Source organism: Macaca fascicularis, chromosome 1, assembly GCF_037993035.2.
Source record: "Macaca fascicularis isolate 582-1 chromosome 1, T2T-MFA8v1.1".
In the NCBI taxonomy this organism is placed as follows: domain Eukaryota; kingdom Metazoa; phylum Chordata; class Mammalia; order Primates; family Cercopithecidae; genus Macaca; species Macaca fascicularis.
The window spans coordinates 17,404,218-17,430,660 of record NC_088375.1 but is presented as its reverse complement, the minus strand read 5'-3'; the positions used below and the strand labels follow the sequence as shown (position 1 = coordinate 17,430,660).

The 26,443-nt window shown below is 39.4% G+C and overlaps 1 protein-coding gene, 1 non-coding gene and 1 pseudogene across 12 annotated transcripts in view; 2 read left to right on the top strand and 1 right to left on the bottom strand.

Moving 5' to 3' along the window:
• Positions 1-26,443, top strand: part of DISC1 (DISC1 scaffold protein) — a 401,778-nt gene that overhangs the window by 25,377 nt on the left and 349,958 nt on the right. The window lies entirely within an intron of this gene.
• LOC123570997 (U6 spliceosomal RNA) lies at positions 20,709-20,807 on the bottom strand (annotated as a pseudogene).
• LOC123570805 (U5 spliceosomal RNA) lies at positions 21,796-21,906 on the top strand. The gene has a single exon (XR_006695029.1). It is a non-coding gene; the product is annotated as a U5 spliceosomal RNA (small nuclear RNA).

Below are 26,443 nucleotides of genomic sequence, written 5' to 3'. Positions count from 1 at the left end.
GTTACACAGTATTCCATGCTGACACCATAATTTACTCATCTAGTTACATTACATTGGAATGTTCATAGTTGTTGACCTTTAGAACATGCCAGTATTAAGTTTTCATATTTAAGATGATGCTAGTTCTAAAGCATATATTCTGAAATCTCAGTGGCTTAACACCTCAGAAGTTTATTTCTCCTAATGTAAAATTTAGGTTTTCTCCATTTGCTGATGGTTACCTTGAGGTACCAGGCTTTCGTGGAGGGGCTGCTGTGCCTCACAAGGCCATGCAGGGACTCAGACTCTCTCTAGCATGTGGTTTGCAAGGTTGCCTTGGCCCTTGCTACCTAGCTGGCTGATAGTGGAAGAAAGAGTGAAGAAGGTGTCACAGGAGGTTTTAATGGATCAGAACTGGAAGTGGCAGATACTGCTTCTGCCCACATTCCATTGGCCAGAATGTCACATGGCCATACAAAACTGCAAAGGAGGCTGAGAAATGTCACTCATCTGTGTATGTGGGAGGAAAGGAAGTACATTTGGTGAACACTAGCCAGTCTCTAACAGAGCTTCCCCTACTGTTTACCAAATTCCTGTTTTGTTTTTCCCCTCACACACCACACACCCCTCCGAGAGGGGGACCCTAAGTCCCCTTCAGCCCTGGCACCTTGCTCAGTCACTGTTCAGGATCTCTGGGTGATGTGCTCTCTTCTCCATCACATCTAAATGAGGATCCCTGTGGTTTGATGACTTATGAACTAGAAGAGAATAAAATTATTTGCCGCCTCCCTAGCACCTCCCAATTTTCAATGGCGAAGCAGGGAAGCCTCATAATGTTAGAAGCTCCCATTTAGAACAGGGTTAAGAGCGGGCAGCACAGTCATCACAGGCCCAAAGCAACAATGGAATCCAGTTGGCTAGGCAAGGTGGAGGTTCTCAACCAGAAGGTGGGAGAACTTTCCTGATTAGACCTTGATTTTGCTGGGAAAGGCAATCCCTTCTCAGTTGGTCTCCATGGCCCCAGCTCTGTCCTGGCAAGTTCCTTCTTGCACTTTATTCTCAATGGCTACGTTTGAAGTGATTGCAGGGGAGTCCGCCATCTTAGGAGGGTACACAGCTTTGCAGCCCTTTAGTGCCCTGCTGTTGTTTCAAGGCTCAAATAGACGCCTTTAAACAATTTTATTTTTAGTTCAGGCTCATGGTTTCTTGGCCATACATTTCTGTCAAAAATCTGATAAGATTCTGTTCTTTCTTTTAAAAAAAAATTATTTTATTTTTGACAAATAATAATTTATATATTTATGGGGTACAATGTGAAGCTTTCATATATGTATTCACTATGAAATGATTAAACCAAGCGAATTAACATATCCATCACTTCACATGCGTGTGTGTGGTATGAAATTTTTTTGTGTGTGTGTAATGTGAAATTCTTAGCAATTTTGAAATATATTGCATTATTATTAACTATAGTCACCATGCTGTGGAATAAATCTCAAGAACTTACTCCTTCTAACTGAAGCTTTGTATACTTTGACCAACATCTTCCCATCCACTTCTCCCCTTGCCCCAGTCCCTGCTAACCACCATTCTATTCTCTACTTCAGAGTTATACCTTTTTTTAGATTATACCTATAATTGAGATCATGCAGTGTTTTTCTTTTTGTGCTTGGATTACTTGTTTCTGTTCTGTTTTCTTCCTTAAGTTTTTTTATGCCAATAGCAAATCCCAAAGTTTTTTCCCTAGATATCACTACCAAGCTTGAACTATTATATTACTTTCTTACCCTAATACCCTTTTCTCTCAATGAGATGGTGACTTCCTTGAGGCCTTCAAGGTCAGATGGGAAGGCAAAATTCTTAATTAGTTCTTTGCTACTAGGCTGAATCTTTTGACCTGTGTCACTCAAAAGCCTTTTCAATCTTGTTTCTTACTCCTCAGAATTTAGAAGCAGTCATTTTTTCCAAGGCTTTACACTCAGAAGTTTCTGGACAAACGTTTGGACTCTATTCCCTTTCATTTATGCTTGCAAACCAACAAAGTTTTTTTTTAAAGAAAAACCATTTTAATAGCTTTAGGAGTACAAGTGGTTTTTGCTTACATGGATGAATTGTATAGTCCTGAAGTCTGAAATTTTAGTGTACCCAAGTTGTGTACGTTGTACCCAATATGTAACTTTCTAAGTCACCCCTCCCACACTCCCCTATTCTGAGTCTGTAAAGTCCATTATATCATTTTGTGTGCCTTTGTGTATCCATAGCTTAGCTCCCATTTACAAATGAGAAAATATGGTATTTGGTTTTCCATTCCTGAGTTACTTCACTTAGAATAATGGCATTCAGTTCCATCTGAGTTGCTGTAAAATACATTATTTCATTCTTTTTTATGGCTAACTAGTATTCCATGGTGTATATATACCACATTTTCTTTATCCAGTCATTGATTGATGGGCACTTAGGTTGATTCCATAGCTTTGCAATTGTGAATTGTGCTGTGATAATCATATGAACGTAGGTTTTTTTGATATAATGACTTCTTTTCCTTTGGGTACATAGTCCAGTAGTGGGATTGCTGGATTGAATGGTAGATCTACTTTTAGTTCTTGGAGAAATCTCCATACTGTTTTCCATAGAGGTGATACTGATTTATGTTACCACCAGAAGTATATAAACTTTCCCTTTTCATCATATCCATGCCAACATCTCTTGTTTTTTTACTTTTAAATAAATGGCCATTCTGGCTGGGATAAGGTGGTTTCTCATTGTGGTTTTAATTTGCATTCCCTAATGATTAGTGATGGTGAGCAGTTTTTCATATGTTTCTTGGCCATTTATACATGTTATTTTGAGAAATGTATATTCATGTCATTTGCCCACTTTTTTTTTTTTTTTTTTGAGACGGAGTCTCGCTCTGTCCCCCAGGCTGGAGTGCAGTGGCCGGATCTCAGCTCATTGCAAGCTCCGCCTCCCGGGTTTACGCCATTCTCCCGCCTCAGCCTCCCGAGTAGCTGGGACTACAGGCGCGCGCCACCTCGCCTGGCTAGTTTTTTGTATTTTTAGTAGAGACGGGGTTTCACCGTGTTAGCCAGGATGGTCTCGATCTCCTGACCTCGTGATCCGCCCATTTCGGCCTCCCAAAGTGCTGGGATTACAGGCTTGAGCCACTGCGCCCGGCCATCATTTGCCCACTTTTTAATGGGATTTTTTTCCCCTCGCTGATTTGAGTTATTTGTAGATTCTGGGTATTAGTCTGTTGTCAGATGCATAGTTTGCAAATATTTTCTCCCATTCTGTGAGTTGTGTGTTTACTCTGATGATTATTTCTTTTGCTGTGCAGAGCATTTTAATTTAATTAAGTCCTATTTATTTATTTATTTATTTATTTATTTATTTATTTTTGTGGTGGTTGTTTTTGGGGTCTTAGTTATAAATTCTTTGCCTAGGCTAATATCTAAAAGAATTTTTCCTGGATTTTGTTCTACAATTTGTATGGTTTCAAGCCTTAGATTTAAGTCTGTAATCCATCTTGAGTTGATTTTTGTATAAGTGAGAGATATACATCCAGTTTCATTCTTCTACATGTTGCTATCTAGTTTTCTCAGCACCATTTATTGAATAGCATATCCTTTCCTCAGTTTATATTTGTATATGCTTCGTTGTCAATCAGTTGGTTGTAACTATTTGGCTTTATTTCTGGGTTCTCTATTATATTCTATTTGTCTATGTATCTACTTTTATACCAATACCATGCTATTTTGGTTACAATAGCCTTGCAGTATAATTTGAAGTCAGGTATTGTGATGCATCCAGATTTGTTCTTTTTGCTTAGGATTGCTTTGGCTCTTTGTGCTCTTTTCTTGGTTCTATATGAATTTTAGGATTGTTCATTCTTTCTTTTTCTTTTCTTCAACTTTTATTTTAAGTTCATGGGTACATGTGCAGGATGTGTAGGTTTGTTACACAAGTAAATATGTGCAATAGTGGTTTGCTGCAGAGATCATCCTATCACCTACGTATTAAGCCCAGCACCAATTAGCTATTCTTCCTGATGCTCTCCCTCCCACCCACCACCCACTGATAGTTCCCAGTGTGTGCTGTTCCCCTCTATGTGTCCATGTATTTTCATCATTTAGTTCCCACTTAAAAATGAGAACATGCGTTGTTTGGTTTTCTGTTCCTGTGTTAGTTTCTGGAGGATAATGGCTTCCAACTCCATCCATATCCCTGCAAAGGACATGATCTTGTTCCTTTTTATGGCTGCGTAGTATATGTACTGTATATGTACCACATTTCTTTATCCAGTCCATCGTTGATAGGCGTTTAGATTGATTTTATGTCTTTGGTATTGTGAAAAATGCTGCAATGAACATACATGTGCATGTATCTTTATAACACAATGATTTATATATTTTTTTGGTGTATACCCCATAATGGGATTGCTGAGTCAAATGGTGCGACTCTAGGTCTTTGGGGAATCACCACACTGTCTTCCACAATGGTTGAACTTATTTACACTCTCACCAACAATGTAAAAGCATTCCTTTTTCTCCATAACCTCACCAGCATCTGTTGGTTTTTGACATCTTAGTAATAGCCATTCTGACTGGTGTTAGATGGCATCTTATTGTCGTTTTTATTTGCATTTCTCGAATGATCAGTTTTTTTTGGTCATATGTTTGTTGGCTGGATGTGTGTCTTCTTTTGAAAAGTGTCTGATGATAGTTTCTTTTGCTGTGCAGAAGCTCTTTAATTTAATTAGATCCCATTTGTAAGTTTTTGCTTTTGTTGCAGTTGCTTTGGTGTTTTCATCATGAAATCTTTGTCCATGCCTATGTCCTGAATGGTACTGCCTTGCAGGTTGGTTGTCTTGCAGCATTTTTATAGTTTTGGGTTTTACGCTTAAGTCTTTAATCTACCTTGAATTGATTTTTGCATATGGTGTAAGGGATGGGTCCAGTTTCAGTTTTCTGCATATGGCTAGCCAGTTCTCTCAGCACCATTTATTAAATGTGGAGTGCTTTCTCTATTGCTTGTTTTTGTCTAGTTTGTTGAAGATCAGATGGTTGTAGGTGTTGGGTCTTATTTCTGAGTTCTGTATTCTGTTCCATTGGTCTATGTGTCTGTTCCTGTACCAATACTCTGCTGTTTTGGTTACTGTAGCCTTGCAGTATAGTTTAAAGTTGGGTAACACGATGCCTCCAGCTTTGTTCTTTTTGATTATGATTGTCTTGGTTATTTGGGATGTTTTGGTTCCACATAAATTTTAAAATAGTTTTTTCTAATTCTGTGAAGAATGTCAATGGTAGTTTAATGTGAATAGCATTGAATCTGTAAATTGCTTTGGGCAGTATGGCTATTTTCATGATACTGATTCTTCCTATTCATGAGCATGGAATGTTTCTCCATTTGTTTGTGTCCTCTACGATTTCTTTGAGCAATGGTTTGTAGTTCTCCTTGAAGAGGTCCTTCACTTCCCTTGTTAGCTGTATTCCTAGGTATTTTATTCTTTTTGTAGTAATTGTGAATGGGAGTTCATTTAGGATTTGGCTGTCTGCTTGCCTGTTGTTGGTATATAGGAATGCTAGCAATTTTTGCACATTCATTTTGTATCCTGAGACTGCTGAAGTTGCTTATCAGCTTAAGAAGCTTTTGGACTGAGATGATGGGTTTTCTAGATATAGGATCATGTCATCTGCAGACGAAGATAATTTGACTCCCCCTCTTCCCATTTGAATACTCTTTATTTTGTTCTCTTATCTGATTGCCCTGGCCAAAACTTCCAATACTATGTTGAATAGGAGTGGCAAGAGAGGACATCTTGTCTTGTGCTGTTTTTCAAGGGGAATGCTTCCAGCTTTTGCCCATTCAGTATGATATTGGCTGTGGGCTTGTCATATATGGCTCTTATTATTTTGAGGTATGTTCCTTCAATACCTAGTTTATTGAGAATTTTTAACATGAAGGATGCTGCATTTTATCAAAGGCCTTTTCTGCATATACTGAGATAATCATGTGGTTTTTGTCTTTTGCTCTGTTTATGTGATGAATCACATTTGTTGATTTGCATATGTTGAACCAACTTTGTATTCTGGAGATGAAGCCAACTTGATTCTAGTGGATAAGCTTTGTGATGTGCTGCTGCATTCAGTTTGTCAGTATTTTATTGAAGATTTTTGCATTGATGTTCGTTAAGGATATTAGACTGAGGTTTTCTTTTTTTGGTTGCATCTCTGCCAGGTTTTGGTATCAGGATGATGCTGGCCTCATAGAATAAATTGGGGATGAGTCCCTCCTTTGAATTTTTTGGAATAGTTTCAGTAGAAATGATACCCCTTCTTTGTACTTATGGTAGAATTCAGCTGTGAATCTATCTGTTCCTGAGCTTTTTTTGGTTGGTAAGCTGTTTATTACTGTCTCAATTTCAGAACTCATTATCAGTCTATTCAGGGATTCAATTTCTTCCTGGTTCAGTCTTGGGAGGGTGTATGTGTCCAGGAATTTACCCATTTCTTCTAGATTTTTTAGTCTATGTGCATAGAGGTGTTTACAGTATTTTCTGATTGTCATTTGTATTTCTGTGGGGTTAGTGGTGACATCTCCCTTAACATTTTCGATTGTGTTTATTTGATTCCTCTCTTTCCCTCTTTATTAGTCTAGCAAGTGATCTATTTTATTATTTTTTTTCAAAAAAACAACTTCTGCATTTGTTGATTTTTTTTGAAGGGTTTTTCATGTCTCTGTCTTCTTCACTTATGCCCTCATCTTCGTTATTTCTTGTCTTCTACCTTTGGAGTTTGTTTGCTCTTGGTTCTCCAGTTCTCTAGTTGAGATGTTAGGTTGTTAACTTGAGATCTTTCTAGCTTTTGATGTGGGCATTTAATGCTCTAAATTTCCCTCTCAACACCACTTTACCTGTGTTCCAGAGATTCTCTCTTTGTTCTCCAGAGATTGTCTCTTTGTTCTCATTAGTTTCAAAGAACTTATTAATTTCTGCCTTAATTTCATTATTTACCCAAGAGTCATTCAGGAGCAGGTTGTTCAGTTTCCATGTAGTTGTGTGGTTTTGGGTGAATTTCTTTTTTTTTTTTTTTTTTTTTTTTTTTTTTTTTTTTGAGACGGAGTCTCACTCTGTCGCCCAGGCTGGAGTGCAGTGGCCGGATCTCAGCTCACTGCAAGCTCCGCCTCCCAGGTTTACGTCATTCTCCTGCCTCAGCCTCCTGAGTAGCTGGGACTACAGGCGCCCGCCACCTCGCCCGGCTAGTTTTTTGTATTTTTTAGTAGAGACGGGGTTTCACCGGATTAGCCAGGATGGTCTCGATCTCCTGACCTTGTGATCCGCCCGTCTCGGCCTCCCAAAGTGCTGGGATTACAGGCTTGAGCCACCGCGCCCGGCCTTTGGGTGAATTTCTTAATCTTGAGTTCTAATTTGATGGTGCTGTGGTCTGAGAGACTGTTTGTTATGGTTTCAGCTCTTTTGCATTTGCTTAGGAGTGTTTTATTTCCAATTATGTGATCAATTTTAGAGTAAGTGCCATGTGTTGATGAGAAGAATGTATATTCTGTTGTTTTGTGGTGGATAATTCTGTAGATGTCTATCAGATCCAGTTGATCCAGGGCTGAGTTCGGGTCCTTACTATCTTTATTAATTTTCTGTCTTGATTTTTCTAATATTGTCAGTGGGGTGTTAAAGTCTCCCACTATTATTGTGTGGGAGTCTAAGTAGTCTAACTCTGTCATTCTCGAAGAACTTGCTTTATGAATCTGGGTGCTCCTATATTGGATGCATATATATTTAGGATAGTTAGCTCTTCTTGTTGAATTGAACTCTTTACCATTATTAATGCCCTTCTTTGTCTTTTTTAATCTTTGTTGGCTTAAAGTCTGTTTTGTCAGAAACTAGGATTGCAGCCTCTACTTTTTTCTGTTTTCCATTTGCTTGGTAAATTTTCCTTCATCCCTTTATTTTGAGCCTGTGTATGTCTTTGCACGTGAGATGGGTCTCTTAAAGACAGCACACCAGTGGGTCTTGGCTCTGTCCAGCTTGCCATTCTATGTCTTTTAATTGGGGCATTTAGCCCTTTATATATATCATATGTAACATATATCTAACACATATATGATATATATCATATAACATATATATAACATATATAATATATATGTATTTTATATATTTTTTGAGATGGAGTTTCACTCCATACATATATATGTATTTTATATATTTTTTGAGATGTGTCACCCAGGCTGGAGTGCAATGGTGCGGTCCCGGTTCACTGCAACCTCTGCCTACTGAGTTCAAGCAATTCTCCTGCCTCAGGCTCCTGAGTAGCTGGGATTACAGGCGCCTGCCATCTTTTAGTAGAGATGGAGTTTCACCATGTTGGCCAGGCTGGTCTTGAACTCTTGACCTCAGGTGATTTGCCTGCCTCAGCCTCCCAAAGTACTGGGATTACAGGTGTGAGCCACTGTGCCTGGCCTAGCCTATTTATATTTCAGGTTAGTATTGTTATATGTGAATTTGATCCTGTCATCGTGATGCTAGCTGGTTATTTTGCAGACTTGTTTATGTAGTTGCTTCATAGTGTCACTGGTCTGTGTAGTTCAGTGTGTTTTTGTAGTGACTGGTAACAGTTTTTCCTTTCCATATTTAGTGCTTCCAGGTGGTGATGAATTCTCTCAGCCTTTGCTTCTCTGAAAAGGATCTTATTTCTGCTTAATTTATGAACCCTAGTTTGGTCAGATATGAAATCTTGGGTTAGAAATTCTTTTTTTTAAGAATGTAGAATATTGGCCCACAATCTCTTCTGGCTTGTAGGGTTTCCATTAAGAGGTCCTCGGTTAGTCTGATGGGCTTCCCTTTGTAGGTGACATGGCCTTTCTCTCTGGCTGCCCTTAGCATTTTTTTTTCATTTCAACGTTGGAGAATCTGATGACTATGTGTCTTGGGGTTGATCTTCTCATGGAGGATCCTACTGGGGTTCTCTGCACTTCCTGAATTTGAATGTTGGCCTATCTTGCTAGGTTGGGTAAGTTCTCTTGAATGATATCCTAAAGTGTGATTTCCAACTGGGTTCCATTCTCCCTGTCTCTTTCAGGTATCCCAGTCAGTTGGAGGTTCGGTCTCTTCATATAATTCCATATTTCTTGGGGGTTTTGTTCATTCCTTTTCATTCTTTTTTCTCTATTCTTGTCTGCCTGTCTTATTTCAGAAAGGTAGTCTTTAAGCTCTGAGATTCTTTCCTCCACTTGGTCTGTTCTGCTGAGGATACTTGTGATTGCATTGTAAGGTTCTCATGTTGTGTGTTTTCAGCTCCGTCAGCTTGGTTATGTTCCTTTCTAAACTGGCTATTCTGGCTATCAGCTCCTGTATTGTTTTATTATGATTCTTAGCTTCTTTGCATTGGGTTACAACATCTTCGTTTAACTCAGTGAAGTTTGTTATTACCCACCTTCTGAAGTCTACTTCTGTCAGTTCAGTCATCTCAGCCTTAGCCCAGTTCTGTTCCCTTGCTGGAGAGGTGTTACTGTCATTTGGAGAAGAATAGCCACTCTAGCTTTTTGAGTTTTCAGCACTGATTCTTTGCTTATCTTTGTGGGTTTTTCTACCTTCAATCTTTGAGGTTGCTGGCCTTTCAATAGGGTTTTGTGGGATTCTTTTTGTTGATGTTTTTCTTGTTGTTGTTTTCTGTTTGTTTTTCTTTTAATAGTCAGGCCACTCTACTGTAGGGCTGCTGCAGTTTGCTGGGGGTCTGCTCTAGACCTTAGTTGCCTTGGTTTTTCCTATACCTGGAGATATCACCAGTGAAGTTTGCAAAACAGCAAAGATGGCAGCCAGCTCCTTCCTCTGGAAGCTCTGTCCCAGGGGGATACTGCTGGCCAGAACATAAGTGTAAGAGGTGACTGGAGACCCCTGTTTGGAGGTCTCACCCAGTCAGGTGGAATGGTATCAGGGACCCACTTAAAGATGGGTCTTGCTGCTTTTTGTCTGAGGAGGTGTTCTGCATTGTGGCAGACCCTTCCTCATCTGGACTGTTTGCATTCTCCAAAGCCAGCAGGCTGGAATGGTTGAGTCCACTGAACCAAAGAGATGGCAGCCGCCCCTCCCCCTGGGAGCTCCATCCAAGGGAGAGATCATAGAACGCTTGTTGGAGTGGCTGAAGCCCCCACAGGGAGGTCCCTCCCAGTAAGGAGGAATGAATTGGGGTCCCACTTAAAGAAGCAGTCTGGCCACAGTGTGGCAAAGCAGTTGTGCTGTGTTATGGGGGCCCCTTCCTCATCGGGACCATTTGTATTCTCCAAAGCTGGCAGGCTGGAAAGGTCAAGTCTACTGGACCAGAGAGATGGTGGCTGCCCCTCTCCCTGGAAACTCGGACCTATCTCAGGCAGATTCCAGCCTGTTGCTGTTGGCTGGCTGGAATTCCAAGCCAGTGGGTCTTAACTTGTGAGGTGGCTTGGAAGCAGTTCCTGCAGAACAATGCTGCTTGGCTCACTGGATTCAGCCTCCTTCTTAGGGATATGTATGGAGGATTTCTCACTGTGCAGGGGATCCTGGGGCCAGAGTATATAAAACTTCTGCGTCTCTGTGTGCCTGAGTAGCTGCTCTGCTGAGACTCTACATAGCTCTGTGTATTGGACCCAAGGCCCTAGTGGCATTGGCTCATGAGGAGATCTCCTGATCTGCAGGTTGCAGAGATCTGTGGGAAAAGCGTGGTTCCCTGGGTGAGGTTGCACAATCACTTATCACTTCCCTTGGCTGGGGGTCCGGGTTCCTTTGGTTCTGTGCTACTTCCTGGGTGGGCCATTGCCCCCTGTTCTTCATTCTCTGTGGATCAAGTTGTTTGCCTAGTCAGTCTCAGTGTGAGAACCTGGATATTTCAGTTGAAGGTGTTGAATTCACTTGCTCCTTTTCATTCCTCTCTGTGAGTGCCACAGATCACAGCTGCTTCTAATGGGTATCTTGGCACTCCCTTATTGGCCATCCATGATTGTTTCTTTTAATTCTGTAAAAATGATGTTGGCAAACCAGCAAATTCCTAACTGAGCATATTTCTTTCTTTCACATTACTTTAATATTATCTTTACTATTCCATTTTATTAGGAATTTTCTATTTTCAAACTTATTTCCCTAGAGCTACAAACTTGGTAGGCACTAGGTCTGCTTTTCCAGTTATTGTAGGTGATGGTTTTACCACTGCATATTCTGAATTTCCATCTTTCCAGCCTCTGATTTTGGTTTCCTTGCTGTCCACTGCTTGATTACTAAGCTAGTGCCTGTTATTTTCCATAGTCACTACTTCAAGGCACCAATGTCTATATTCCTTAACACCTGCTGTTGTAATATTAAAAAACTGGAGTTCTCAGTGGCTTATCACTTTCAAAATTTGTTTTCTGCTCATGTAAATTACCTTTTCAGGCAGGGTTGTTGATATGGTGGAGAAAGGGTCTATTCCATGTAGTCATTCAGAAATTCAGGTGGGGCGGAACTCCTCCATTTTCAACATGTGGCATTTGAAGTCTTCCAGAGCATCCATAGCTAATCAGTAGACAGAAGAATAAACAAAGTATAACAATTGCAAAAAAAGTTTTTATAGGCAGGCCGAGAAGTGGTGGACATTTTTTTTGTTCACAACTTCATTGGCCAGGACTCAGTCACATGGCCACACATAGTTGCAAGGGAAGCTGGGAAATGTAGTCCAACTCTGTGTCCAGGAGAAAAGGGAAATGGGCTGATGAACAGCTGTTAGTCTCTGCCTCAGTGTCCATGGAGCAGACTCTTCTAAGGGTCTTCTGTGTATTAACTCCCTTAATTCTGTTAGTTAGGAGCTATTGTGGTCCTCATTTTATAGATGGAAAATTGAAGCACTGAGAGATTAAATAGTTGGCCTAAGGTCATATAGCTAGTTACTGGTAGAGACAGGATTTGAATCTAGACTACCTTGCCTCAGGGCCTGAAACCCTATTCATTACTCTAGACTGAGGAAATAGAATACAGTTAAAACATAAAAGTAAAATATAAAAATATGGTAAAAGTGAACTACAGACTTAAAGATTAAAAAGTGAGAAATAGATGTGAAAGATTTGAAAAACCACGAACATAAAGAGAAATAAGTATGAGAATACCAGCTTAAAAGAATGATATAGAACATTCAATATAATATAAGGATAAAATATGATAAATGAAACACAATGGGTGAAGATTAAAGAAGGTAGAACTTAGGAAAAAAGCTAATAAATATACATAAACTAAAAAATCACTGAAATGAAACAGTCATAAATATTACAAAGGAATAAAGATAAGTTAAATAAGTGAAATTAAGAGTTAAATAAGTGACAATCAAAATATTAAGAAGGGGAAAGCAAACTTAGGACTCCAATTCAGTAAGACATCTAAATATCTAAAGTTCAAAACAATGACAATATAGAAGTTTTCTGTACTCCAAATTATAAAAGGTGAAAATAAACTAAACATATAAAATGATAAATGGAATTAAAATAATATAAAAATTACAGACACTTAAGAAGACTATGGAAGTTTAAAAATAAATTCATAGTAACCAGTAAAAGAAATAGCAGCATAAAGCCTGCTCTCACAGCGCTCCCATCTGAATCAATGCTTGTGATTAGGGGCCCCTACTAGACATTCTCAGGGCTAAGAGTTGAGGGGTAAAGAAGGGGATTTCAGGGCTCCCTTACTTTACCGCACTCCAGCTCTAAAATGCCTGAGTGGAGTGGAGTCAGCAAACTGGTGGAGTAGTAAGGTCCAGGCCCTTTTTCACCTACAGAACCATTAAAAACAAAACAGTAGTAAGGTTCAGGCCCTTTTTCACCTACAGAAACATGAAAAACAAAACAAAACAACTTGAGATATTTAAAATAACTACTGGGCCAGTCGTGGTGGCTCACGCCTGTAATCCCAGCACTTTGGGGGGAATGAGGCCAGTGGATAACTTGAGGTCAGGAATTCAAGACCAACCTGGGCAGCATGGCAAAACCCCATCTCTATAAAAAATACAAAAATGGGTGTGGTGGCCTGCACCTGTAATACCAGCTACTCAGGAGGCTGAGGCATGAGAGTCACTTGAACCTGGGAGGCTGAGGTTGCAGTGAGCTGAGATCCAGCATCTGCACTCCACTACACTCCAGCCTGGACGACAGAGTAAGAATCTGTCTAAAGAAAAAAAAAACTACTGGAACTCTGGGAAACAGTAAAATGTCTACAGCAATAAAGTGAAAATCCATTTTTTTTTTGTTTTTTTTTTTGTTTTGTTTTTTACAAAAGCCACATTCAATAGTAGGTTCTAAAAGATTTAGAAAACAAGTGCATACAAAATAATTATACTCTATGTTCATGTGTACACAATATGTAAAGATATGATTTGTGACATCAATAACATAAAGGTGGGGATGGAGCTGTATAGAAGCAGAAATTTTGTATGCTTAAGTTGTATGCCTAAGTTAAGTTTGTATCAATTCAAAATAGATTGTAGGATATTATATGTAATTCCCATGGTAGCCACAAAGAATATATGTATAGAATATACACAAAAGGAAATGAGAAAGGCATCAAAATGTGCCTCTATTAAAAAAAGGTCAACTAAAACAAAGAAAACTGGTCATGGAGAAAATGAGGGGCAAAAAACCTGTAAGATATAAAGGAGGGAAATGGCAAAAGTAAGTCCTTCCATATTAGTAATCGAGACTCCGTCTTAAACAAAACAAAACAAAAGAAACAAACAAACAAGCAAACAAAAAACGTCCAATCAAAAGCATAGATTGGCATAATGAATTAAAGAAAAACATGATCTAACTGCATGCTATGAGAGACCCACTTTAGATCTAAAAACACTTTAGATCTAAAGGTTGAAAGTGAAAGTGTAGAAGATGTAAATAATAACAAAAAGAGAGCTTCAGTGTCTACACTAATATCATAAAGTAGAATTTAAGTCAAAAATTGTTACAAGAAAAAAGGACATTATATGTTGATAAAAGGGTCAATTTGCCTAGAAGATATAACAATTCAAAATATATGTGCACCAAACATCAGAGCTCCACAATATACAAAGCAAATGTTGACAGAAATGAAGGGAGTAGTAGATAACTCTGCAATCAAATGCCTGAATGATGCAGTATGTGAGCTAGTCCAGCTTCTTCCATGATTTCCACATCACTTTGATGTGGACATCCTGGACATCTGCAGTCTTCAGTTACTTCTTGTTTCCTGCTGGCATTTAAGTCCCTTGTACTTTATGTGAATTCTTACTTCAGTTACCCTGCTCCTACAACTTGCAATGAACATTCTCACTTAGGTTGTATCACTTTCCACCCTCCTGCCTGAAATCTGATGCTTTCCTTCAAGCTCCATTGCCACTAGGAAGCCTTTTTTATGAGCTAAGATTAATAACTTGCATCCTTTACCCTCCACATGTTGCATATACCTATAGCACTCATTTAGCACATCACATTTGATACTTTTTTATTTGACACATGTAGCTATATTTAGCCTATTTGTTTGGTCTCCTCCATAACCAGAGCTTTATTTCCATGGAGGCTAATGCTCCATTAAGTTTCTGACAATGAGCATTGTTATATAGATGCAGAATCTTATTTTTTTAACGAATTAACAGATGTCTCCCTAAATTAGGCCCAAATACTGATCTTAATCCTAAGGATTAGCTAATAGAAGCATCATAGGTATTAAGTTAGACAGATATGGCCAAACTTTTTAATTTTGTGAGCTTCAGTTTCATGTGCTAATGCCACATCTATTATTTATCTCTCTCTCTCTCTCTCTCTATCTATCCATCCATCCATCCATCCATCCATCCATCCATCCATCCATCCATCTATGTATATCTAGCTTGACCATCACAACAGTCTAAGGAGAAGCTATGCTTATCCCTGTTTTTCAGATGAAGAAACTGAGATAGAGACATTAAGCAATTTGCCAAAATTACCCAACTCACACATGAAAGAGTCAAGGTTTGAACCTAGATCTCCCTGACTCCACTGCTTATTTTAAACATCTACAATATTTACCTATCAGTCCTTGAACTTAATCTTGCCTGAGATCTAAGATCAAGCCTTTCATTATCCACATCCCCCCATATCTAATGATAGTTGTGGTAGGCAGAATAATAACTCCCCAAAGATGTCTGCATCCCAATCCTGGAACCTATGAATATTTTACCTTGCATGACAAAAAGGGACTTTGCAGATGAGATTAAGTTAAGGGTCTTTAGATGGAGAGACTATCTTTGCTATCCGTGTGAACCCAGTCTAATCACAGGGTGCTCATAAAGGAAAAAGGGAGGCAGGAGTCAAAGTCAGAGAGAGATTTGAAGATGCTCAACTGCTTTTGAAAATGGAGAAAGGGACCAAAGCCGAGGAGTTCACTGACACCTTGATTTTAGCCTAGTGAGACTCACTTTGACCTCCAGAACTGTAAAATAATAGATTTGTGTTGCTTGAAACCACTAAATTTATAGTAATTTGTTATGGCAGCAATAGGAGACTAATGCAGTTGACCCTTGAACAACATGGGTTTGAACTGTGAAAGTCCACTTCTACATGAATTTTTTTTAGTAAATATATTAGAAATATTTTTGGAGATTTGTGGCAACTTGAAAAAACTCACAGACAGACCATGTATCCTAGAAATATAAAAAAAATTAAGAAAAAGGTACGTCATGAATGCATAAAATATATGTAGATACTAGTCTATTTTATCATTTACTACCATAAAATAATGCACACATCTATTCTAAAAAGTAAAAATGTATCAAAACATATGCAAACAGACTGTACATGGCGTCCTTTGCAGTGGAGAGAAATAGAAACAACATAAAATACATTATTAAATCATAATTGCATAAAATTAACTGTATATATAAGGTACCACTGTAATAATTGCTGCATTGCCAGCTACATTGCCATTGTGGTGAGCTCACGTGTTGGAAGTATCCACTTAAAATGCCATGTGATGCTAACCGTCTGCACATGAGCAGTTTCTCTCTCCAGTAAATTGCATATTGCAATAAAACTTATCTCTTTCAGTTCTCACATATTTTTTGTGTTTAGGGCAATACTATAAACTTTGAATGACACGGCGGGACTAATACGAAGTGCCACTACTGATGCTGGAAGTGTTCCCAAAAAGCAGAGAAAAGTCATGACATTACAAGTAAAAGCTGAATTGTTTGATATATACTATAAATTGAGGTCTGCACTGTGGTTGCTCACCATTTCAGACAGATAATTCAGTTTGTAAGCAGACAATGTAAACTTACGGTATCAATAAGTACAGTACAGTAGGGTAAATACATTTTCTCTTCCTTATGATTTTCTTGATAATATTTTCTTTTCCCTAGCTTTCCTTGATTTTAAGAATATAATACATATATCATACAAAACATGTGTTAATTGACCATTTCTGTTATCAATAAGGCTTCTGGTCAACAATAGCCTATTAGTAGGAAAGATTTTGAAGAGTCAGAAGTTATAGTGAATTTTAACTGTGCAGGTGATTGATGCCTAATTCCCATGTTGTTCAAGGGCCAATGGTACAATAGGTTTTCTGTTTTCCTTTCCCTCATGATGATTTCTGAACTAGTTCTACAAAGTTTCCTCTTTGCCTTTGCATCTCTTCCTCCCACTGCCACCATCCAGATTGTTTCAGAGCGGCACTTCATCAGCTGCATCGTCATCCTCTGTGGGTATGGGAGGACTCTCACTTCCACTAAAGGCCATGCCACACTAACTGCCTTTCTGGCTCTTTTCTCTTAAAAGGTAGTGCTTATAAAGGAAAAGAATAGTCCATATGTAATCTTAGTAGGACAGGGAATAGTAGGTCTTTACCTCCCTTAATCCAAATGCTAGATCTCTTCAGTGCAAGCCAAGGTAATGCTTATTTTTTTGGCACCCACATCACATCCACTGCTCACTCAGGTTGAGTTTATTGATAACTACAACCCCAAGCTTTTCATGTCATATTAAAGCAAAAGCCATTTTGAGCTGTTCTTGTATCTTGTAGAATGCCTGCCATCTTGTGTCATGTAGCTTTTGTCTCAAAGAGAAAAAAGAAAAGCATAGTACTGAATTAATCTCTCCAGGGAAAGATTTAAAGACTAGGATAATAAGAAGAGACAGATGGAATTCTGAGAGAAATATGGCAAATTATAGAGCAAATCTAATTAAAGGGCCATGGGAACTTCTCCCTGGCGCATAAATAAAATATGACAATCAGTGTCTGCTAAGAAACCCTTAGCAAATATCTAGTCTCATTTTTAAATTTATCATTATATAGAAGTGTTATCTTTTAACAAATAGTGGTATGATGCAAAAGAAGCTGAGAGAAGCAAATAGACACAGGCCAGGTGGCTGCCCTTTCTCTCTGCCCACCCCTCCCTACATACGCTTCAGATGGCATAGGCTTTCCCAGCCATTTCAATACGAGACACATCTGTGACCTCGCCAGCTTGAAGGATACAACAAAAGGTTCTTAGTGAAGGAAAAAGGTGTTCATCTTCACCCCATCGTAATGGGCTCCGAGAAGGACTGGCAACCTGCAGAGTCTGGAGAGGAGAGGTCAGGACTGGCTGCAGACGAGGAAGCTGCTGAGGTGATTAGGAATTCTCAGACAGGGCCTTGTTCTTTCCCTTTCAGTTAAAAATGGCAGTGCCTCAAACCCTCTGGGCTTCCTGGACTTTGTGTTTAAATGTATATGCATTTTCAGGAGAATAGTCAAACAATGTAGCTAAGACAAGGTACCTTCAAAGCTGGTAAACCAGCTGGCTTCCCTGCTATGATCCCCTTGCACAGCCTGGCCCTTCAGACAAGAGCCGGTATTCTGAAGGAAGTCCTTACAGAGTGGCTTGGATCTACTACCCCTTAAAAGAAGGAGGAACTGGTGAAATTATTTCCATTAACTTTAAGGTACCCAGGAGGACCACAGAGGTCTTATTCTTTTCAGTTTGGATAAATCTGGGGCAGTCCAAAGGTTGCCAAGGGAGGTAGGAAGACAAGTTTAATTTGCACACTTGAGCTTTACAATCTGTCTGACTTCATTGGAGTTTACCTCTTTTTAAATTGCAGACTCAGGGCTTAAATACTTCCTTACCTTCAGTGATCTTTCCTGAGCCCTCCTGTTCCTGATAAGCTGCAGGGCGGTGCTTTCGTTCCTATGATGTGTTGTCATATTAACACACACACCCAGAGTGATTACCGTGTTCACTTCCCCTGGATGTGCTTCATCTTCATTGAGTTAAAATCAAATTGCTTTCTACTTCAGTAAATCCAATTCAGCCTTCTTACTGACCATAGGTTAAAGTTTTAATTTAAAATTCCCTTTCTTTTAAAAATTAGCAATTCAAATTCAAGGTGGTAAAGCAGCCCACATTTTGAGACTGCTGGTGTTGCAAAGGGCTTTGGCTATCATCTGTCCTGAGTGATGATTCTGTTGAATTATCTCAAGGACAGAATAGTCATTACTTTGAACAGATTAGGTGGAATGATGTAAATGAAAGTGCTTTGTAAATTGTAGGACATTAAAAAAAATAAGTATCATTAGCATTTATAAAGATGCTTTTTCCATTGTTGCCAATGTTACTTATTTTTTTAAAACCACTTTATTGAGGTCTTATTGACATAAAAAAGCTGTACATACTTAGCCGGGCATGATGGGGGGTGCCTATAATCCCAGCTATTTGGGAGGCCCAGGCTGGAGAATTACTTGAACCTGGGACGGGGAGGTTGCAGTGAGCCGAGATTGCACTATTGCACTCCAGCCTGGGCGACAGAGCAAGACTCTGTCTCAAAGAAAAAGAAAAAAGAAAAGAAAAGCTGTACGTACTTAATGCATACATCTTGATAAGTTTCAGGATAACTGCAACACATTTATGAAAATCACCTGTGAATCCCACTTGTGAAACCAATCATTAAACAGGTCCCTCAACTCCCAAAGTTTCTTCTTTGTTATTACTATGATTAATTGTTTTTGGTAAAAGCGTATAACATAAAATCTACCCTAGGCAAATTTTAAGTATACAATGCCGTGTTTGTTAGCTATAGGCATTATGCTGTATAGTACAGCAGACCGTACTTATTAGCTTAAACTTTATATATTATAACATGGGTTTTCCTGTTGAACTCTTGTCTTCCTTCTTGTGGTTATAAACTAGAATAACTTTACAGATCGCTTGCGAACATTTTTCACCTCCAGCAGCCATTCCTGTCCAGGTGTGGGATGTGCAACACAGTGGTCCAAGAGATGATTTTCAGAGTCACAAGGACATGGCGTGGGGTACCATTGACTCACACTCTCCTGCTAAGGCAAAAGTCTCAATTTGCTGCTAGTGCATCTTTAACCTTCTCTAACACTCATTTCCCTTTGTAATAAAGGCAGAGGTCAGCAGACTTCTGTCCCAAAATCTTTGGCCAACAGCAAAAAGCTGTTTTATTGTCATTGTCTTTATTTGTATGGTTATCTTCTAATTATGGTGAGTGATTTTCATATCCCAGTGATAATAGTGATACCAAAAAAGAATAAAAGTATCTTTTAAATTGACAAGCACCATCAAGTGGTTTGAGACTAGCTGGTGTTTGGGACATGGCTTTCCAGGGAGCTTGAGAGATGGGCCATGGATCAGATCACTGCCCACTGTGACAGACAACACACAATTTGCCATTTCCCATGGCAGTCTTTGACATATCTGAAGTCAGCGCTCATATGTGTCTTCAGCCTTTCCTTCTTTGGGCCTCACACTTCCAGTTTCTTCACATGTTCCTTATTTGATGTCTTCCCGCAATGGTAACTCGAGTCTATCAGTTTTTCTTTTGAGGGAGCTCCCTGTTCATCATTTTTATAGAAGGAGGCCTTGTTCTGATATCAGAGAGCAGTTCCTCAAGTTGGTTGAGAAGGGGAAGTCAGGGAGCAAAGGAGAGTTAACAGGGATGACTTGGAAGAATTGCAGTGAGGGGGATGCCTGGGAATTGTCAGGAGAACACATAAGTCCTTAGGTGTCTTTATGTTGGTGTACAAAATAGGAGTTATCAAAACTATAAAAACTCTGGAAGATAACCAAGGCAGTACTATTCAGGACATGGGCATGGGCCAAGATTTCATGATGAAGATGCCAAAGCAATTGCAACAAAAGCAAAAATTGACAAATAGGATCTAATTAAACTTAAGAGCTTTTGCACAGCAGAAAAAACTAACAACAGAGTAAACAGGCAATGTATAGAATGGGAGAAAATTTCTTACCCACTATGCATCCAACAAAGGTCTAATATCTAGCATCTATAGGGAACTTAAACAAATTTACAAGAAAAAAACTAAACAACCCCATTAAAAAGTGGGCAAAAGACATGAACAGACACTTTTCAAAAGAAGACATACATGCAGACAACAATCATATGAAAAAAGCTCAACATCACTGATCATAAAAGAAGTGCAAATCAAAACCACAATGAGATACCATCTAACACTAGTCAGATGGATATTATTAAAAAGTAAAAATAACAGATGCTGGCATGGTTGTGGAGGAAAAAAAACCCTTATACGCTGTTGGCGGGAGTGTAAATTAGCTCAGCCATTGTGGAAGACAGTGTGGTGATTCCTCAAAGACCTAGTGATAGAAATACCATTTGACCCCAACAATTCTATTACTGGGTATATATCCAAAGGAATATAAATCTTCCTATTATAAAGACACATGCATGTGTATGTTCATTGCAGCACTATTCACAACAGCAAAGATATGGAGTCCTTGTGCAGCATCCATACTAATCTTCTCTGTATCGTTCCAATTTTAGTATATGTGCTGCTGAATCAATCTAAATGCCCATCAGTGATAGACTGGATAGAGAAAATGTGGTACATATACACCATGGAATACTATGCAGCCATGAAAAAACACGGCAGGGACCTGGATGGAGCTGGAGGCCATTATCCTTAGCAAACTAAGGCAGGAACAGAAAACCAAACACTGCATGTTCTCACTTATTAGTGGGAGCTAAATGGTGAGAACACATGGGCACGTAGAGGGGAACGATGCACAGGCAATAGGACCTATTGAAGAATGAAGAGTTGAAGGAGGAAGAGGACCAGGAAAAATAATTAAATGGGTACCAGGCTTCATACCTGGGTGATGAAATAATTTGTACAACAAACCTCCATGACATAAGTTTACCTGTGTGCCCCAAACTTAAATAAATGTGCCTCTGAACTTAAAAGTTAAAAAAAAACCCGGCTGGGCGCGGTGGCTCACGGCTGTGGTCCCAGCACTTTGGGAGGCCGAGGCGGGTGGATCACAAGGTCAGGAGATCGAGACCATCCTGTGAATGGTGAAACCACATCTCTACTAAAAACACAAAAAATTAGCCGGGCGCGGTGGTGGGTGCCTGTAGTCCCAGCTACTGAGGAGGCTGAGGCAGGAGAATGGCATGAACCCGGGAGGCAGAGCTTGCAGTGAGCCAAGATCGCGCCACTGCATTCCAGCCTAGGTGACTGAGCGAGACTCTGTCTCAAAAAAAAAAAAAAAAAACCCAAAAATAAAATAGGGGTTATAAGCCAAATTTATGCAACAGCGGTACATGTGTAAAGACTGTCAAGATTGGGTTGAAAAGTCTGTGAGAGCGCCTTTTCATCTTGCTTCTCTGAGCCTTAAGGCTCCCATCTCTAAAACTGGTTGAAATGAGGTATTGTATGGAAAAGGCTTTGGTAAACCAAGAAGTGCTATACAAATGTCAAATACTAGTTTTTTCATTAGTTATATTGTTATTTTATGTCTCTGTTATAACATTGACATTCTGTTCAGTGTTTATCCTGGTTTCTCTTAAGATCATATAAATCTTGTGCCTTTTATGAAAGATTTCCATGGAGAGGAACAACTCTGAGACTTAAACCAATTTTTCAGCTTTTTATAAAAAGATTCAGCACTCTCCAGTAGTCCTTTCATAAAAGAGCCTTGCCTTTCCCAAGTCCATTGTCGTGATTTATTGCTTGCTTGTTGGGATTTCACCATCCAGAGATTTTTATCAAGAAAGCCTATGGCTGTTATAGTATCTAAATCTATGCATGTTAAATTATTTTTATTGTCTTTATAATGTCTAGCAACCTGGCTGGGTATAAAATTCTTGAGTACACCCTGCTCCCCGCCTCCATCCAAACTGTATAGAGAGTGTTACGTGGTGTTGAATATTGCCTTGGAAGCCAGCTTTAATGTTGCCCTTTGTACATGACTTGAGTTTTCTCGGAGGATCAGTCAGGATTCATTCTTTTTTTCTTTGGATTTCAGTGTTTTTACCAGGACATCTTGGTGTTGGTCATAATATTTCAATTTGTTTTTTGGGAGCTGTGTGATCTTTTCTTTGTAGGTTTAGTTTGATTTCCTATTTATTTTTTCTTCTCAAGGGACACTAATTTTCCATATTTTTGTTTGCCTTGTGTATATATCATCTTTGCTTTCATTATTTTTCTTTACCTTTTCCTTTGCATTTTGCTATTTTCTCAAGTTGATATTCCATGCCATTGACTCTATTTTCAGCTGTAACTGTACCTCTTGCTGCTTCTGAGATGACTTCATATTATGAATGAACTGAGCAGAACACCCAGGCAGGCATCAGCTGGCCTATGGTAAATCTTCCTAGATTATCATAAAAAAACTAACATTACCACAGCTCAGATTAATAGTTGGCCAATAGCTGCTGTCTTCTCCCCAGCCCGACACATGCTTGAACTCTCCATTCTCCTGAGTAAAGGACCTTACAAAAACACTCCTTAAGAACTGGAGAAGGTTGTATTGGTTTTAGTGTCTGCCATTAATTTTATCCATATTTTACAGTATTTGGCAGCTATTCTCATGGTTTTAAGAAGCAATATAGTGTTCAGAGCATAGTTATGGAGAAAACTGCCTGGGTTTTAATTTAAAATTTTCCAGTTGCTAGCCATGTGAGGTCGGGCAAGCTACTTAACCTCTTGATTCCTCAGTTTTCCTCGTTTGTAGAAGGGGGTTAGTAATAGCACTGCTGTGAGATGAAATGAATTATGTTTGTATAATGCTTATAACCCTGCTGGGTACAAAGTAGGTGTCTTTGAAGTGATCATAAGGTGCATTGTCAATACACTTTTCTCCTCCATTTCTCAATCGCTAAGACAGTGCATTTATCCCAGACTCTCGTGTAAAAAGCCAGTGCCCATTGTGCGCAGAATAGGGTAGGACTGAGGCCAGACTTCCTGGGATCTAGTCCTGGAGCTAGCACTAACCAGCTGTGTTACTTATCTCCTATAAACCTCAGTGATCTTACCTTAAAAATAAGGTGATAATGATCATTACCTCATTCAGTTTTGCAAGAATTAATTGACATAAAATGTGTTAAGAGCTTAGAATATGTCTGGCACTTAGTACGTGCTCAGTGAATTTATGATTGCATAAGATTATGTCAGATTTGTCAAGCTAGTTTTTAATTTTTTTTTCCAATCCCTCTCTGATTCTTTTCTACGTCACATCTGTTATATGTACCATTTTAAAGCTTTGTAATTTTGGGAGGAAGAGTAATGGGAATTGAATAACGTGGGCAGTCACTGGGCTGGTACTATAACAATATTTGATCCATAGCTATTGGGATAAGACCATATTATCAACTGTAGAAAGCAGCAATAGTAAAATATTTCATTTCTATGGCACTTTGGAGTTTACCATGTATTTTCTAATGTCCTGTCTAATTTAAACACAAAGAAAATACGAAGTGCAGAGAAACAACTGATTTTCTTTTTGTCTCGTCACCAGGCTAGGTGTGACCTGGGTGTGCAGCCTCAGCTCGGTGATCTCAGACATCATCAGAGCAGCCCTCTGCAGTACACTGAAGCACTTGTTGGTTACACAGAGTACCTGTATATGTTACGTTAAGCATTGTAGGAAACTGTAAGAAAAGCAGCTTTGTATGGCCTTCATGGCCATGTGTATGTAGTTCTGCCTAAGAGCAAAGTTAAATGAACTTATAGCCAATATAACGACACAGCCTGATGACAGAAAAAAATTCCCCAAATAACCTTGAAACTCACCCAGAAGGAGCGAGGATTTGTGTAGTGTTCCAGATGTCCCTTTGTTTTCACCCCATTCCTACCCCCGCCCAGGCTTACCTTTGCTGTCACTGGGGCTCTTTTGGAGGCTGGGAAGGATTTTAATCCTGTCTGGTCCTTTTCCAAGATTAGTGGTGTAATTGAAATTGTGCCCACAGGCATAATCTCTGAATTGGTGGATTTAAAACAAAGCTGATGAGAGACTTCCAACAGTAAGTGTGTAAAAAGAAAATATCTCTTTAAAAGATGTTATTGATAATGAAAAAGCTGACACCATCGATACTCTTACACACCTGGTGGGGGCTTTATACAGATTCAGAGGCATTCGTATGTGTCCTGCTTATTGGTCCGTAGGCTACTCCTGCCCACAAAGTGTCGCACTCTCTTGGTGGACCCGCTAAAATGACACATCTTTTTGCTTTGAGATGATCGCTGGGTCCTGGGGTTTCTCTCCCCGCCTCTTCCCCACTCCTACCCTATTGCACATTTTAGCGTGGCTTAGCTCTGTTGCCTTTGTGGTTGTTAACACTCAATCTCAGAGACAAAGATCTAGGCAGGAAGGAGGATCTATTGTGAACTGGTTGGAAGTGGATTTCTGACCCTAAGAAAATAGTTCACCTTATCATCAGATAGAGATGCTATTTGTATATTTCTCTCTTATACATGTACATTTACTCTCAAAATTGCCTGGGCTAGTAGGTCTCTTGAGGTGGCTGAGAGACCCTAGAAGGTACCAGTGTACAACTGGGCCACATCCTTAAAGATGCTGCCGTGAGGGACAGCCACAGAGGCCTGTGTGCGCCATTGCCTTCATCACTTGGCGGCTCTCTGGGTGAGGGCTTTCTCTGTCTTTGTCTTCTCTTGTCTTCAAGATCCTTCTTACTTCCTTGTCCAATGTGTGACATCTTTTCCTCCATGAGCTCGATTTTTCTGTTCCAGATAGCTCTAGTCTGCTGGTATATTGTATTTGTTTTTTCTTTCTTTCTTTCTTTGTTTTTTTTTTTTTGAGACGGAGTCCCCCCAGTTGTTCAGGCTGGATGCAATGGCACAATCTCGGCTCACTGCAACCTCTGCTTCCTGGGTTAAAATGATTCTCCTGCCTCAGCCTCCCAAGTAGCTGGGATTACAGGCATGTGCCTCCACACCCAGCTAATTTTTGTATTTTTAGTAGAGACGGGGTTTCACCATGTTGATCAGGCTGGTCTTGAACTCCTGTCCTAGTGATCCACCCACCCGCCTCGGCCTCCCAAAGTGCTGGGATTATAGGCGTGGGCCACTGTGCCCAGCGTCTGCTGGTATATTGTACTCCTTTCTCTCTGTTTAGTTAAATTATTTTTACTTTGTCTTGATATATAACAGTGGTATATTAGTCTCAATCCTTTGGAACATTTTTAGGTCCTGATGCTATCATCCGTTATGTTGAAGAGGACAGGTCAAAGGAAAGAGCCCTGTGGGACCTTCCCTGTGACCATTTAGGATTTAGAGCCATTTGGCCTGAAACTGTTTTTCCCCAGCTACGAATCCATTTACCTGTCCCACCATTCTGTGTCTCCAGCCTCCACTTCCACACGTGGAAATCAGGAGAGGCCGCGTCTTAAATCCTTTTGGTAAAATCCAGACACTTATGACCTCTACCTCTCCCATGGTTTACCATGCCTGACCCACAGTAGAGTTCTTAAGAAATACTATTGTCTTTTCCCCATTTCTTATTTCCTGTTTAAATAAAATAAATTTGATATTTGTCTTTCTAGTGTGTTGACATGTCTCCTATTCTCCCAAATTCCTCAAAGACCAGTGTAGCAATTTACCAATCTCATTTTCACATTCCTTCAGTGCAATAAGTGAATTAAAGCCAATTTATTATCCAGGATTGCTTCATTTATTTCAAAATAAGCTGTGTACCAAGAAAGCTCTATTCCCTCAGCAAGAGCTAGCTCCAGTTTTAAAGCTAATTCTAGAGAAAAACAGACTTATCTAGTTTGTTTTAGCTATTAAAGACCCTTTTAAAAAAGAAGTAGGCCTTTGGATGTTGCCAGGGGTTAGAAAGCTAGCCCAGAGACTGAGAAGGTAAACAAAGAGGGAGGGGAAAAACTGATTTTGAGTGTTTAGAGTGTGTGAAATGTCATTTTTCCCTTTAACCTCTCCCTTAAGGAAAAGGAGAGATTGTTAGAGTAGTGTCTGGTCACGGCACACACATTTGGAAGGTTTCTGTAACTCTAGGGTAAAATACAGATCTATTAAAATTTTCATGAGTTTCTTATACTTGTCAAAAGTTGCCTACAGCTTAGATGATATTTTCCTGATAGTTTGTAAACTTCTACTGACTTCTCTGTTTTTCTCTTCACCCACACCTATTTATTTTCTCTTTACTGCGTTTTACTCTCTTAG